Source organism: Phaenicophaeus curvirostris, chromosome 2 (genome assembly GCF_032191515.1).
Source record: "Phaenicophaeus curvirostris isolate KB17595 chromosome 2, BPBGC_Pcur_1.0, whole genome shotgun sequence".
In the NCBI taxonomy this organism is placed as follows: Eukaryota; Metazoa; Chordata; class Aves; order Cuculiformes; family Cuculidae; genus Phaenicophaeus; species Phaenicophaeus curvirostris.
The window spans coordinates 118,609,123-118,622,367 of record NC_091393.1 but is presented as its reverse complement, the minus strand read 5'-3'; the positions used below and the strand labels follow the sequence as shown (position 1 = coordinate 118,622,367).

At 49.6% G+C, this 13,245-nt stretch overlaps 1 protein-coding gene across 5 annotated transcripts in view; it reads right to left on the bottom strand.

The window, feature by feature from the left end:
* The window catches only part of EXTL3 (exostosin like glycosyltransferase 3), a 130,864-nt gene extending 117,850 nt beyond the window's left edge, over positions 1-13,014 (bottom strand). For 2 of the 5 annotated variants that reach the window (XM_069850633.1, XM_069850636.1), the window contains exon 1: positions 12,861-13,014. The gene's annotated coding sequence lies outside the window, so the exon portion shown is untranslated. Of the gene's footprint in view, positions 1-10,657; positions 10,739-12,860 lie in introns of those variants that run through there. The other 3 variants (XM_069850634.1, XM_069850637.1, XM_069850635.1) reach the window with 2 other exon arrangements.
* Positions 13,015-13,245: the final 231 nt, after the last annotated feature.

Sequence of the window (13,245 nt, the reverse complement as noted above, 5' to 3'; positions counted from 1 at the left end):
CTCAGCCCAGAGAAGAGGTTTTGCACTGACACAGTTTGTGTGGAGCAAGGTCCTCTAAGACGCTTGATGTTCTCCCATACGAACCTACCATGGGCTGTGACCACAATCCAGTGACAATAACAAACAAGACTGCAAAAGACTTTTGATAAAATCTAGCAAAAAAAATACTAAAAGGGACTTTTTGCCCCTAAACCTGGTAAGGTTCTCTGACCTCACCAAATTACAACATCTGAAGTTGAAAAAAAGCAAAAACAAAAAACAAAAACCCCAAAACCAAACCAAAACCCCAAACAACCACAGCCCTTTCATCATCATACCTCTAGACATCCAGAAATATAGTGAGAATTTTCTTCTTAGATTAATAAATAAATGAAGCTTTATTTTGAAGTAACACCAAGGACAAGCAATTTTTGCTAAAATAAAACTAACAAACCCAACCAAAAACTCAACAAAACCCCAAAAAGTTTCAAGAACCACAACTGTGGAAGTCCTGTTAAAGACAGCGTAACCTTTAGAAAAGCCAGAATTGTAATGCACATGGAAGAATAGGCTTTGCTGTCAGAATGCAATTAAACCACAAAACAACTCAATTCTGCTCTGTATCGAGATAGCCAGGAGCTGATCTGAGAGACAGTCAAGCAAACAAATTTTCTCTCCGAGATTGCGAAAGGTCACTGCAAACAATTACCAAAATACAACGCTGAAAACAACATATGCCAATTCTTTTTTTTAATTTAACAAGATATCTTTACTGCTCTGGTTATTACTTGGAATGAACAATAATCCCAGGGATCGCATAGCCAGTTTAATTAAACGAATACCAGGGAATCATTAAAACCACATTTCAAAGCAAGTAGGCTACACAAGTGTTTGTTTCCTCTTCCTCTCCCTCTGCTTTTGCATAATGCAGTTCCCAAAACAGATCTCATCCCCAGTTAAACTTGGGCCAGAATGAAGGCATTCCTTCCCATGTATGGGAAATGAGGGAGGTCATTAATTTCACTTACAACACAAGAGCAGGAGTCATAGTGAGAATAAGAATAAAGACTCAGGCAATAAGAAGAAGTGCCAAGTCTGAAGAGATCTGTACCAACACCACGTCTTTCCAGTTGTCTCACTGCCAAGCAGCCATCAAAATGGGGCATTTTCTTCTTTCAGCACAACTCCAGTCCCCATTAACAGAACTGCGTGTGTCAGCACAAACCTCGGGTTCACCTGGCACACGTAGGAACAGAAAAATGAGTATCCTATCCCAGTGACCTTCATAATCATATACAACAGCAAACCATTCTTGTCCATTCAGCGTCATCATTTATAACTTGTCCCTCAGCTTCATTAAATTACCCTTGTTGGCCCTGAGCAGACTCTGGAGCTGCAATGAAGATAAAGGAGCGCTGGAGCAGACCCCTGATATAGCCCAGGAGCTGTGTCACTGTCCCACCACCTCTTCTGTGTCTGCCCAAGCCTTGTGATGCTAAGTCACTGGGAAAAGGCCAAGCAGTGACAAGCACAGCCCTCGGTAAACAGCAGGCACCCATCCCAATCATTCCCTCCAGCAGCAAGTCCAACTTCTTGATACTCTGCCTCTCACTTTGCCTTTTCCATAACAGAAGCAGGCAGTTCCTCCCAGGCTTCTATCCCTCATTGCCTTGGGGCAGCAAAATTCAGAGTGCCAGGGCTGGGTCAAAATACCAAAACATAGAGACACCCCCTGCCAAGGGAACGGATCTGCACCTCAGCACTGCCAACGCTCCTATCTCACATCTCGGGAAAAGCGGGCTGGACTCAAGATGGAATATCTTAAGGCAGGATCATTAGGACAGCAAAATAACAGTAAGAAAACATGAGTCAGCAATGTGTACTTGCAGCCCAGAAAGCAAACCTCATCCTGGGCTGCATCGAAAGCAGTGAGACCAGCAGGGCAAGGGAGGGGATGCTGCCCCTCTGCTCTGCTGAGACCCACCTGGAGCCCTTGGGTTCAGCGCTGGTGTCCTCAGCACAGGGAGGATATAGATCGGTTGGAGCAAAACCAGACGAGGCCACAAAGATGATCCAAGGGCCAGAACCCTTCCCATACGAGCACAGGCTGAGAGAGTTGGGGTTGTTCAGCCTGGAGAAGAGAAGGCTGCGGGGAGACCTTAGAGCAGCCTCCCGGTAGTGAAAGGGGCTCCAGGAAAGCTGGGGAGGGTGTCTCGATCAAGGAGGGCAGGACTGAACTATGCAGAACAGTTTTAAGCTGAAACAGGGGATATTTATATAAGATCTTAGGGAGAAATGTTTTCCTGTGAGAGTGGTGAGGTGCTGGCCCAGGCTACTCAGAGAAGTGGTGGCTGCTCCGTTCCTGGAGGCATTCAAGGCCAGGCTGGATGGGACTTTTGAGCAATCTGATATAGTGGGAGGTGTCTCTGCCCATGACAGGGGGGTTGGAACCGGATGGACTTTGAGGTCCCTTCCACCCCAAACAATTCTATGGTTCAATGAAAAGGGGAGAAGGGGGACCCACCAACCTCTCCATAACCTTACCACAACTAAGGGAACCCCTCACCTCTTCCAAAAAGCCCCCAGGCAGTTTGCAGTTGGGTTGTCAAACCGAATCACATCACATAAATGACATGGACTGCAGAGCTGAGAGGGACTGAGACCTAGGCCATCACTGCCAGCAGCGAGCTACAATATCAGTTCAACCTTGTCACAAATCCCAAATCCAAAGGTCATTATCATCAAGTACTGGGCAATAAAAGAGAGGAGGGTGATGGCCTTTTCTCCCAAGTGACAGGGGACAGGACAAGAGCGAATGGCCTCAAGCTCCACCAGGGGAGATTTAGGCTGGACATTAGGAAAAAATTTTTCACAGAAAGGGTCATTGGGCACTGGCAGAGGCTGCCCAGGGAGGGGGTTGAGGCACCTTCCCTGGAGGTGTTTAAGGCACAGGTGGACGAGGTGCTAAGGGACATGGTTTAGTGTTTGATAGGAATGGTTGGACTCGATCTGGTAGGTCTCTTCCAACGTGGTTATTCTATGATTCTATGAATACTTCCATACACCACAGAAGCCCTGCAATGCACTAAGATATTATGGAAGCTTTAACATCTGTTTCTTATGGATTTAGAAAGTGACAGAAGAGTTCAGGTGTAATCCCTTCCGTCCCTAAAAGGCTCTGCACAAACACACAGATCGGTTGCATGCGGCACGAGTTAACACAGCGCTCCCTCAGCGCACATGCAACAGTTTGGGGTAAACAGGGACAGCAAAGCATCCAAGCAAGACACCTCTGCAAAGTAGCACCAAGCTCACAAGAACTATTGGCAACACTGCTGTCATCAGTCGTAAGAGGAAATTCACTTATGTTCTTTGTATGATGCCTCCTCTATTACATTTGTTGAACAGCTGCCACTTTCTGTCCCTGATGCAGCTTCCTTCCGCGGTAACCAAAAGGAACGCTGTGCCTGTGCGTGTATTATATATCAGAGAAGCACATTAAAACAGACTCGAGATCCATCTCGAGATTACGTGTCACCCCTTCCAAAGTAATGGAATTACACAGAGATGCAAGTTAGTACAAAGCCCAGGTCGTAGTTGTATAAACCACTCTGGAAGATGCTCTGGGCCTCGCTGCCTGAGGAACGATGGCTGAAATGCAAGCTCAAGAAGACAGACTGATGCAAAAACATCTTCTTCCCCGACAGCTCCCATGACAAGGGGGAAATAACTGTGTTGCTCGTCCTTTCTAATCAAAATCATCATTGTCCCAGCAAGGCAAAAGTCAATTCCAGAGAAAAGTAGGTCTGGCTCCTGAGGGTTGGGGAAATAAGCCTCTGTACAACAGCCTTGAGATACCTTGCAGCTCCAGCTCAGTCCTTACTCCTAACTAACTGCACCCTTGAGACGCCTGCAAAGGGCTCAGTGCTATTCATCACTGCCACAAAGCAAAAACAAAGACAGAAGACCCAGGAGGTAAACGCGAGAAACCAACTGCAGGATTTCTTTGCATCTTTTTATCACTATTTTCATTGAACCTCAATGTTAAGAATTCTAAGATGAACAACAACTTTGCAGGTGTTACCGGTTCACTGCATTCTCACAAAGGTAAGGCAGCCTCAAACCTGTTTTATGGTAAGAGATGCAAAAAGCTTGCAAAGCCAAACAGCAGAAACACAAAGTTCTCCTGGGTGCATCAAATCCTACCTGCTCCACTAGTGAGGAACCATGCCAGGATCAGCTCCATGTTCTGCTTCCAGTAAGATCAAGAAAACAACCACCACCCAGAACTGTTTTTACAAGATCATTACAAGGACAGCTCTCGCCTTTCTCTAGGTCCTTGTTTTCATTTGCTGTTGCAGGGTTGAGAATTTGCAAGGAAGGGCTTACCAACAGCTAATTGTCAGACGCAGCAGCAATTAGTGGCAACTTTCCAATGCATCCATCTCTGGCTGCTCTTCCGATAGCTGGCTCCTCCTCAATCCCCACATGAGAGTGAAGGTACACAAGGTAGGCGGCAGATTCATTTACAAGTATCAAGGTCTTCCCAGGAGAGATGCCTACAGAAAGAAATATCTTCCCTACTCCATGCACAGGCTGGTTTTTCCTCTTCCCCTTTGCTACAGGACTGCTATCTTTATTAATCATCCGAGAATGATGCTAACCTGTTCAGTGACATTTATTACTAGCCATCCAATGCACTTCTGGAAGGCAATGGGCTCCTGCTACCTCTGGCCAGCGAATTACCTCTAAATGAGGGAGCCAGGATCACACTGTCCTGTCTTCTGCCCACCAGCTGGTTACAGATGACACTTTTAATGTTCCTACTCGACTTATGTCAAAGATTTCCAGACTATTTTAGTTGCAGAGCCTTACAAGTTTCCCTGCAGACAGAAAGGTTCCCAATAGCAAATCAAGGACTGCTTTCCTTAGACTTTTCAGACCCCTTTGAAGAAACCCACAGAGCAGCGGCTCACACCATTATTCTATATATTTAGTCTCTGCTCTCAACACGGAGGCTCTCCACTTGTTTGGCAGCTCTTCTTCTCACCAGCTCCAACACTTTGATGCCAACCTTTTCCAGGCATCATCCGCATGTCAGCAGCTCTCCACGGCACATACTCCACTCAACACCAACACAATCCAGAACACATCGCTTCCCACTAAGTGCCTACACAGAGCAGGCCTGCAGTATAATTACTTCCTCGTGCCCATAATAGAAACATTTAAAGACGTGTACAAATTTCATCCCGCATTACATACGATGCGGAGGCATTTAATCAAGGGAGGAGAAGGTAAGAAAGTCTTTCCCACATTTAGTGACGTATTTAATTCCGTCACATTCAGATCTGGACTCACGAGGCGGGGTACATAGGGATGAGGAAAAGAAAAGCTTATCTTCCCATTGCAAATTGAGACGTGTTGATGGGATCACATAAGAAGGCTGTTGATGGATTTCACTGTGCTACTTTTACATAAGCAGAGAACCCAATTTCCACACCAAGCTGCCAAACTTGAATTCATCACCTATTTGACTGGAGGTAAAAAGTATTTAACCTGTTGAGAAGTGGCCCCTAAGGAAGGCAACACACACAGAGAACAATTTATTTCTTGCTCTACAGCATTTTTCAAATAAATATAATTTGCTTTCAACTTAATTCACAGATGGCAAATACACTGGAATCTAGAATTGAGATGACTCCACAGTCAGTAGAATGGTTTGGGTTGGAAGGGACCTTAAAGCCCATCCAGTTCCAACCCCCTGACATGGGCAGGGACACCTCCCACTGGATCAGGTTGCTCCAAGCCCCATCCAACCTGGCCTTGAACACCTCCAGGGATGGGGCAGCCACCACTTCTCTGGGCAACTTGAGCCACTGCCTTGCAACCCTCATTGTGAGGAATTTCTTCCTAATGTCTAAACTAAATCTTGCCCCTTCCAATTTAAAGCCATTCCCCCTCATCCTATCACTACAGGACCTTGTAAAATGTCCCTCTCCAGCTTTCCTGTAGCCCCTTTAGGTACTAGGCGGCTGCTCCAAGGTCTCCCCAGAGCCTTCTCATCTCTAGGCTGAACAACGCCAACTTTCTCAGCCTTTCATGTTACACAAAACAGGTAACACCAAACAGTAAAAAAACCTCATCCTACAGAGCCAGAGGTCAGAAAATGCACTTTAGTACAGCACCACTTGCTCCAAAACGCAACAGGAATGGAAATAAAAGTCAGGCTACCTGCACTGCCACTGTCCCTAAGGAGAAAGTCAGAATCCGTACATTAAAAAGGATATAAAAATGGGACTTGTACAGTGGGAAGTGTTATTATCATTTTGTATTAGAAGAAACTTGAGAAGGTTTCTTATATTCATGGGTTAATGCCACGGTCATTTGCATCAGAGAAGTGACAGACACTTTCAGGCACCAAAATTCAGAGGGAAAGGGGGAGGGCAGGGGAAGAGCAGGGGACAGGCATTGAAAGCACACAGGTCCAACCCCAGGGAGCCAGATTCCAGCCACCTCAGACATAGACTGTAAGGCCAGAGAGATCTCAACCACCTCAGACACGGACTGAAGGGCAGAAATTCTGAGACGTTTTAAAACACGCACCTTAAAAAACATAGAATCATAAAGGTTGGGAAAGTCCAACCATCAGCCCAACCCTACCATGCAGACTAAACCATATCTCCAAGTGCCACATCTACACACTTTTTTGACCCCTCCAGGGATGGGGACTCCACCACTGCCCTGGGCAGCCTCTGCCAGAGCTTCACCACTCTTGCAGGAAAGAAATATTCTGTAATACCCAATCTACACCTCCCCTGGCACAACTTAAGGCCATTTCTTCTTATCCTGTCCCTAGTTACTTGGAAGCTGGGAATTGTCATGCCTTGCTTCAACCTCCTTTCCAGGAGCTGCAGAGAGCACTGAGGTTTCCCCTCAGCCTCCTCTTCTCCAGGCTAAACAGCCCCAGTTCTGCCAATACTCATTTACATCCATTAGCAGCTACAGATTACCTGTTGGTTTGGAGTTCTAAGATTCCCCCCCCTCCTCCACCTACAAGCATAAAATATCGATTTGCTTGATTTACAAGTCTCGATTTTCTGTATTCATTTGATTTTACCAATGAAGGGCAGGTCCCTTTGTAGCAGCATTGGTTATGCCAGCAGAGCCGTGAGAAACCAGTGTCCCCTCAGCCCAAGTTAGCAGGGCACAGTGAGTACAGCACTGCTCACATCAAAGACATGCTACCTTCAAATGCCTCAGCAAACACTAAATTAAACAAAAAAGAAAAAAAAATAGTGGAATTCGCATGAAAATTTCTAGAGTCATGTAGAGAACGTCTGGCAAGCCAAGCAGAAGCTATAAACTGTCTTTTCAAATCCCTCTGTGATAGAATGGTCAGTCTCTAAACTGCTCTTGCTGTCAATTAACTCATGGCAATGATTTCACAAAATCGGGATTTCAATTTGCACTTCAAAACTGGCCCTGCAATTGCTGAGTGATAACATCAATTTACCTGGTCGGGCAGCACAAGGCTTCCTACACCCAGGCAATCCAGGGGTCGATTAGCTGTAAGCCGCAGAGCCTGCTTCTGGCTTTATCCTTCCTGACAAACCCCAAAACAGCCTCACGTTTGCTTTGCATCTCTTCTCAGGCAACATCCACCACCACCATTTGCATTCAAAACAGCCACCTGAGCTGTAGGAGCCAAACCCAACTGTGCCAATGCCCAGTAAACGGTGTTTCCAAGCGTCCTCCAATAAGAAAATGACAGCTCTTTGCTTTTGAGGATGTGTCTAAACTGTGACCACAGAACTGCAAGCATACTCGTGCTCTCTTCAGCCCAGCAAGCACAGCCTGTGTCAGCACAGGTTGTGAGACAACTGGAAGTCCCAGGTCTGCACCCCAAATCCCGCATGAACGCTTCCCCTACTGCCTATCCGCTCTGAGATGGCCCCTATCCAAACACACCAAAGAGGATCACTTGCCTTTTTCACAAGGAAGAAAACCAAACCCCTAAATATTGTGCTTGCTGGGTGGCTAAGACACAGAATCCTGGTCTGGTTTGGGAGTCCCTCAGTACCAGCAAAAATTCTACTCTGAGTTAAAACCCTGGAGTTAGGGATTGCTTCAAAATGTTTCTGTTCCTGCCCCCAAAAAGGGGTGCTTAGCAGAGATCACACACAGAGAAGAGAGACAGCAAGCACTGGGAAAGTCTATCTACTGATGAGACAGGATCTAACGATCAGGAGGTCCCTTCTAGTTCAGTGTTTTTAAGGAGTTTCCAAAGCAGAAAAAAACGCCCCCAGACTAGGAGCGGATTCATATTCAACTGCTGTGATCTTGGCTTCGAACAGCCAGCATATGTGGTTAGCTGCATTTCCCGTCCCGGTGAAATCATTATTGTGGGCAGGAGGAGGAATATCCTGAGAAAACAGGCAAGGCATCTGGGAGAGGTGGCAGGCATCAAACAGCAACGGGAAAAATCAGGCAGGAGACTGAAAGGAAGAGAATAAATACACAACACCAAAAGGAGAGAGAGAAATTCTAAAAGCTTAAGATGACAGTATCATGGCATTTCAAGACCTCACAGTCATGGAAAGCAGACTCAAGATCATAGAACGATTTGGGTAGGAAGGGACCTTAAAGCCCATCCAGTTCCAACCCCCTGCCATGGGCAGGGACACCTCCCACTGCATCAGGTTGCTCCAAGCCCCATCCAACCTGGCCGTGAACCCCTCCAGGGATGGGGCAGCCACCACTTCTCTAGGCAACTTGAGCCACTGCCTTGCCACCCTCATTGTGAGGAATTTCTTCCTAATGTCTAATCTAAATCTTCCCCCCCTCCAAATTAATGCCATTCCCCCTTGTTCTATCACTACCAGGCCCTCCCCAGCTTTCTTGTAGGCCCCAAGGTGGGCTCTGGCTCTACACTGGAAAGCAAACCCTGGGAATGCAGCCCCAGAGACCCACACTACAAATATTCAAGGGAAGATGGTGATGATCTTTCCCATCCCACCTGAACAGCACACAAACAACTGTGATTTTGCTGCATATTGTTGAGAAACAGTTTAAGCGAAGGCAATTCAGCATCATGTTTTTCTTGTTTTGTGTATTTGCTGCCTTTGCTCTGACTTGACAACCACCAAAATCGATCCTGATATGCAAATAAACATGAGAGCTCACAGTCTCCACTTCAAGAATTAGACAAATTCAAAAAACTCTCTTGGATTTCCTTTCTGCAATAAGACATCAAGAAGTTCAAGAACTGTGTGTGCCCCACCTGAGCTGCCAGAAAAATTTGGCTGTACTGCGCTCAGTCAATCACCCATGTTCTAGCATCTCTTTAATCCTGACCTGAACTGATGCAAACTCCTGTTTCTGGAATAAAAACCCCCAAAGAGGAAACATCCCAAAGCCGTGAGTGAATACAGATAGAGCTACATGGAACAACAGGATTCTGAGATGATACATGAAGGGATACCTTGATAAGGGAGCTGGAGTTGTTTAGCCAGGAGAAAAGGAGGCTGAGGAGAGACCTCATCACTGCCTGCAACTGCCTGAAAGGAGGTTGTAGTAAGGTGGTGTTGGTCTCTTCTCCCAATTAACATGCGATGGGATGAGAAGAAATGGCCTCAAGTTGAGTCAGAGGAGGGTTAGATCAGATATCATAAAAAATTTCTTCGCTGAAAGGGTTCTGAAGCACTGGCAGAGGCTGCCCAGGGGGGTAGTGGAGCCCCCATCCCTGGAGGAGTTTAAAAGACAGGGAGATGAAGTGCTCAGGGACACAGTTTAGTAATGGACAGGTACAGTTGGACTCAATGATCTCAGAGGTCTTTTCTAAGCAAACGATTCTGTGACTCTATGAAGTTAAGGGATTTGCTGAGGGGGAGAGCACTTCCTCTTCCCCATCACCACATAATCAGGCTGCGGTTAACTGCTGACATTACTTCTGCTTAGAAACAAGGTTAAGATTACTCGTTAATTGATAAAACCTGACAACAGGCAAAACACACTCAGTGTTCCAAGAACCTCACTATCTGAAATGTAATAGAAACACTGATCAAAATACATCCGTAACGCCTGGTTTAAGCATTCAACGTCTCTCATACAGATTCTCCACAAAACCAGAAATCTTTGTAAGAAAATCACCTGCATGTGACTGCCCATTCAGGAAAAATTATTCCACGCTACACTTGCAGCAGGGAAATCCAGAGATTTTAAATCTAAGCTGTGATATCGGGATATCAACACACATACACACTTTATCAGGCACACACATAAGCAACAAGTGATCACAAACTCATCAATGAGGCTCTTAATGTTTGAATCACAATACACAGAGCAACAGAACAGCACATCTAGGTGCTTCTCAGTATCTCAGCAAATCCTTAATACCATTTTAACCATTCCCAGCTCCTCCAGGCTCCAAATTGTTTGGGTTTATGCCAGCATGGTGAGGTGTTAGGCAGCCAGCAGCAATGTATTAGCCTTGTAAAGGTAAAATATTTGATTGAGGAATTTGTTTTTGAGCAAGAAGAGACCTCGTGTGGGGAAAACAGCTGGGGGAAAAACATAACACAAACCTCAACTTCAGCAAACAATTCACAGGGGCACAGTATGAATGTACAAGAAATGCTGAGAAGCCCAGAGACAGCAGCCTCATCGTTTCTGTCCTCACCATCTCACAAGGCAAAACCCCAGCAAGGGGGAACAGGGAACAGACGCCAATACAGGGCAACTGGCAGTGGCGAGTGCAAGGGCTTTATCAAGTTTCCAAGACACAGGACAACCTTGCAAGACAGCGCTGAGCACCTAGGGGTCTGGGTCCCACATCAAAACCTGACTGGAGGTGGGAGGAATGGGACAGCAGCAGCCATGGGGGAAGTGAGGGCCCCGAGATGCCGCAGGCAGCAGGAGCAGGGGGGCTCAGGCCAGTGTCTCCTCTTGCAGAGTAACCTGAGAGAGGCTGGAGCCTGTCAGCAGCGCCTGGGTGCTAGGTGCCATTGCAGACCTCCGGCCATGAAGGTCCCCAGCCTTGCAGGACCCTCCCCACCCAGTGTCCACCACCCCGTGAGATCCCCACAAAGCTTCTCACGCTATGAGGGACACCCCCTGCAGCATCCCCAGCCCTGAGGGATCCCCTGTACCACGGCACCAGCCTTGTGGGGACCCCCCTGCAGTGTCCTCAGCCCTAAGGGGACCCTGCTCCCCACCAGAATCCCTCGTCCTGCGAGACCCCCACTACACCTCTCACATCGGAGGACCCTTCTTGCAGTGTTCCCAGCCCTGAGGGATCCCCCTTTTGCAGCATCCCTTGCCCTGTGAGACCCCCCGCCAATGCCCAACACACTGAGCAACCCTCCTTGTAGTGTCACCTGCCTTGAGGAATCCCCCCTACCGTGCCCCCAGCCTTGTGGGGACCCCCACAGCAGCTCTCACACTATAAGGGACCCCTCCGGCAGCACCTCCAGCCCTGAGAGGACCCCCTTTTGCAGCAAACCCAGCTCTGTGAGACCCTCACATCTCACACTGTGAGGGACCCCCCCCTTCAGAGCCCCCAGCCTTGAGGGGACCCCCCTTTGCAGCACCCCCAGCTCTGTGAGACTCCCACAGCACCTCTCACACCATGAGGGACACCCCTACCACATCCCAAGCTCTGAGGGGACCCCACTTTGCAACATCTCTTGCCCTGTGAGACCCACCCCCAACATCTCAAGCTGTGAGGGACCCCCCTACCACGTCCCCAGCCCTGAGGGGACCCTCACAGCACTTCCCTTGCTCTGCGAGATGCCCCCAGCACCTCTCACACTATGAGATATTCCTCTTGCAGCATCCCCAGCCCTGAGGGGACCCCTTTTCACAGAGTCCCTCATCCTTCGAGACCCGACAACACCTCATGCTATGAGGGATCCCCCCGGCAGAGCCCCTAGCCCTGAGGGGACCCCCTTTTGCAGCATCCCTCACCCTGCAAGACCCACCCCAACATCTCAAGCTGTGAGGGACGCCCCTACCGTGTCCCCAGCCCTGAGGGGACCCCACTTGGCAGCATCTCTCACCCTGCGAGACCCCCTACCACCATCTCAAGCTGCAATGGACCCCTCTACCACGTCCCTAGCTCGGAGGGGACCCCTTTTTGCAGCAATCCCAGCTCCGCGAGCCTCCCACAACATCTATCGCTGTGAGGGACCCCCGTGCCATGTGCCCAGCCCTGAGGGGACCCCTCTTTTGCAGCACCCCCAGCTCTGTGAGGCTCCCACAGCATCTTAAGCTGCGAGGGACCCCCCTATCGCATCCCTGCCTCGGAGGGGACCCCTCTTTTGCAGCAACCCCAGCTCTGTGAGCCTCCCACAACATCTCAGGCTGTGAGGAACCCCCCTACCACGTCTCCAGCGCTAAAGGAACCCCCCCCTTTTTCAGCACCCCAGCTCTGCGAGACCTCCCCCCCCTCCCCAGCACCTTTCACACTATAAAGGACACCCCTACCGCTTCCCAGCCTCCTGGGAAGCCCCTGCGGAGCCCCCAGCCTTGGCGGGACCCCCCCTTTTTGCAGCACCCCCAGCTTTGCAAGACCCCCCCCCAAACATCTCACACTATGAGCCCCCCCCCCCGGACTGTACCACTCCGCCACTCACCCAGCCGCACGGGCTCCCGCGGGGGTGCTGGGGGGGATGTGGCTGTGCATGTGTGCTGCCCCCGCCGCCCCCCCCAGCCCCCCGTACGTGGTACGGTCCGTCCTACCTCTCAGCGCCCTCCCTTCGCCCTCCCGGCGGAGCCGCGGACCCGGCGAGCGGCGCGGGGGATGCGGGGGGAGTCATCGCCGCCGCCTCGCCGTCCCCCCCTGCGTGCGCCCTCCCCTGCTCCCTCTCCACCCCCGCACACACCCGCAGTTGGTTCGTTCCGAGAAGCCGGCCGGTCGTCTTCTCCTCTTAAACCGGTGCCTCTCGCACGTCTTCGGCCATTTCCGACCGAACCGGCGGAAGTTGCCGAAGTGGTGGCGGAACTTAATGGCCCCGTCCGAAGGGGGGCGGCGGAGATTGCCGAAGGGGGGAGAGGGGCGGAGATTGCCGAAGGCGGGGAGAGGGGCGGAGATTGCCGAAGGCGGGGAGAGGGGCGGAGATTGCCGAAGGCGGGGAGAGGGGCGGAGATTGCCGAAGGCGCGGAGAGGGGCGGAGATTGCCGAAGGGGAGGCGGAGCCGCTTGGCCCCGGCGCCTGCCGCGAACGCCGGAGAGAAACGTCTCAAGCAGCCCCGAGCTCGCACGGTCACC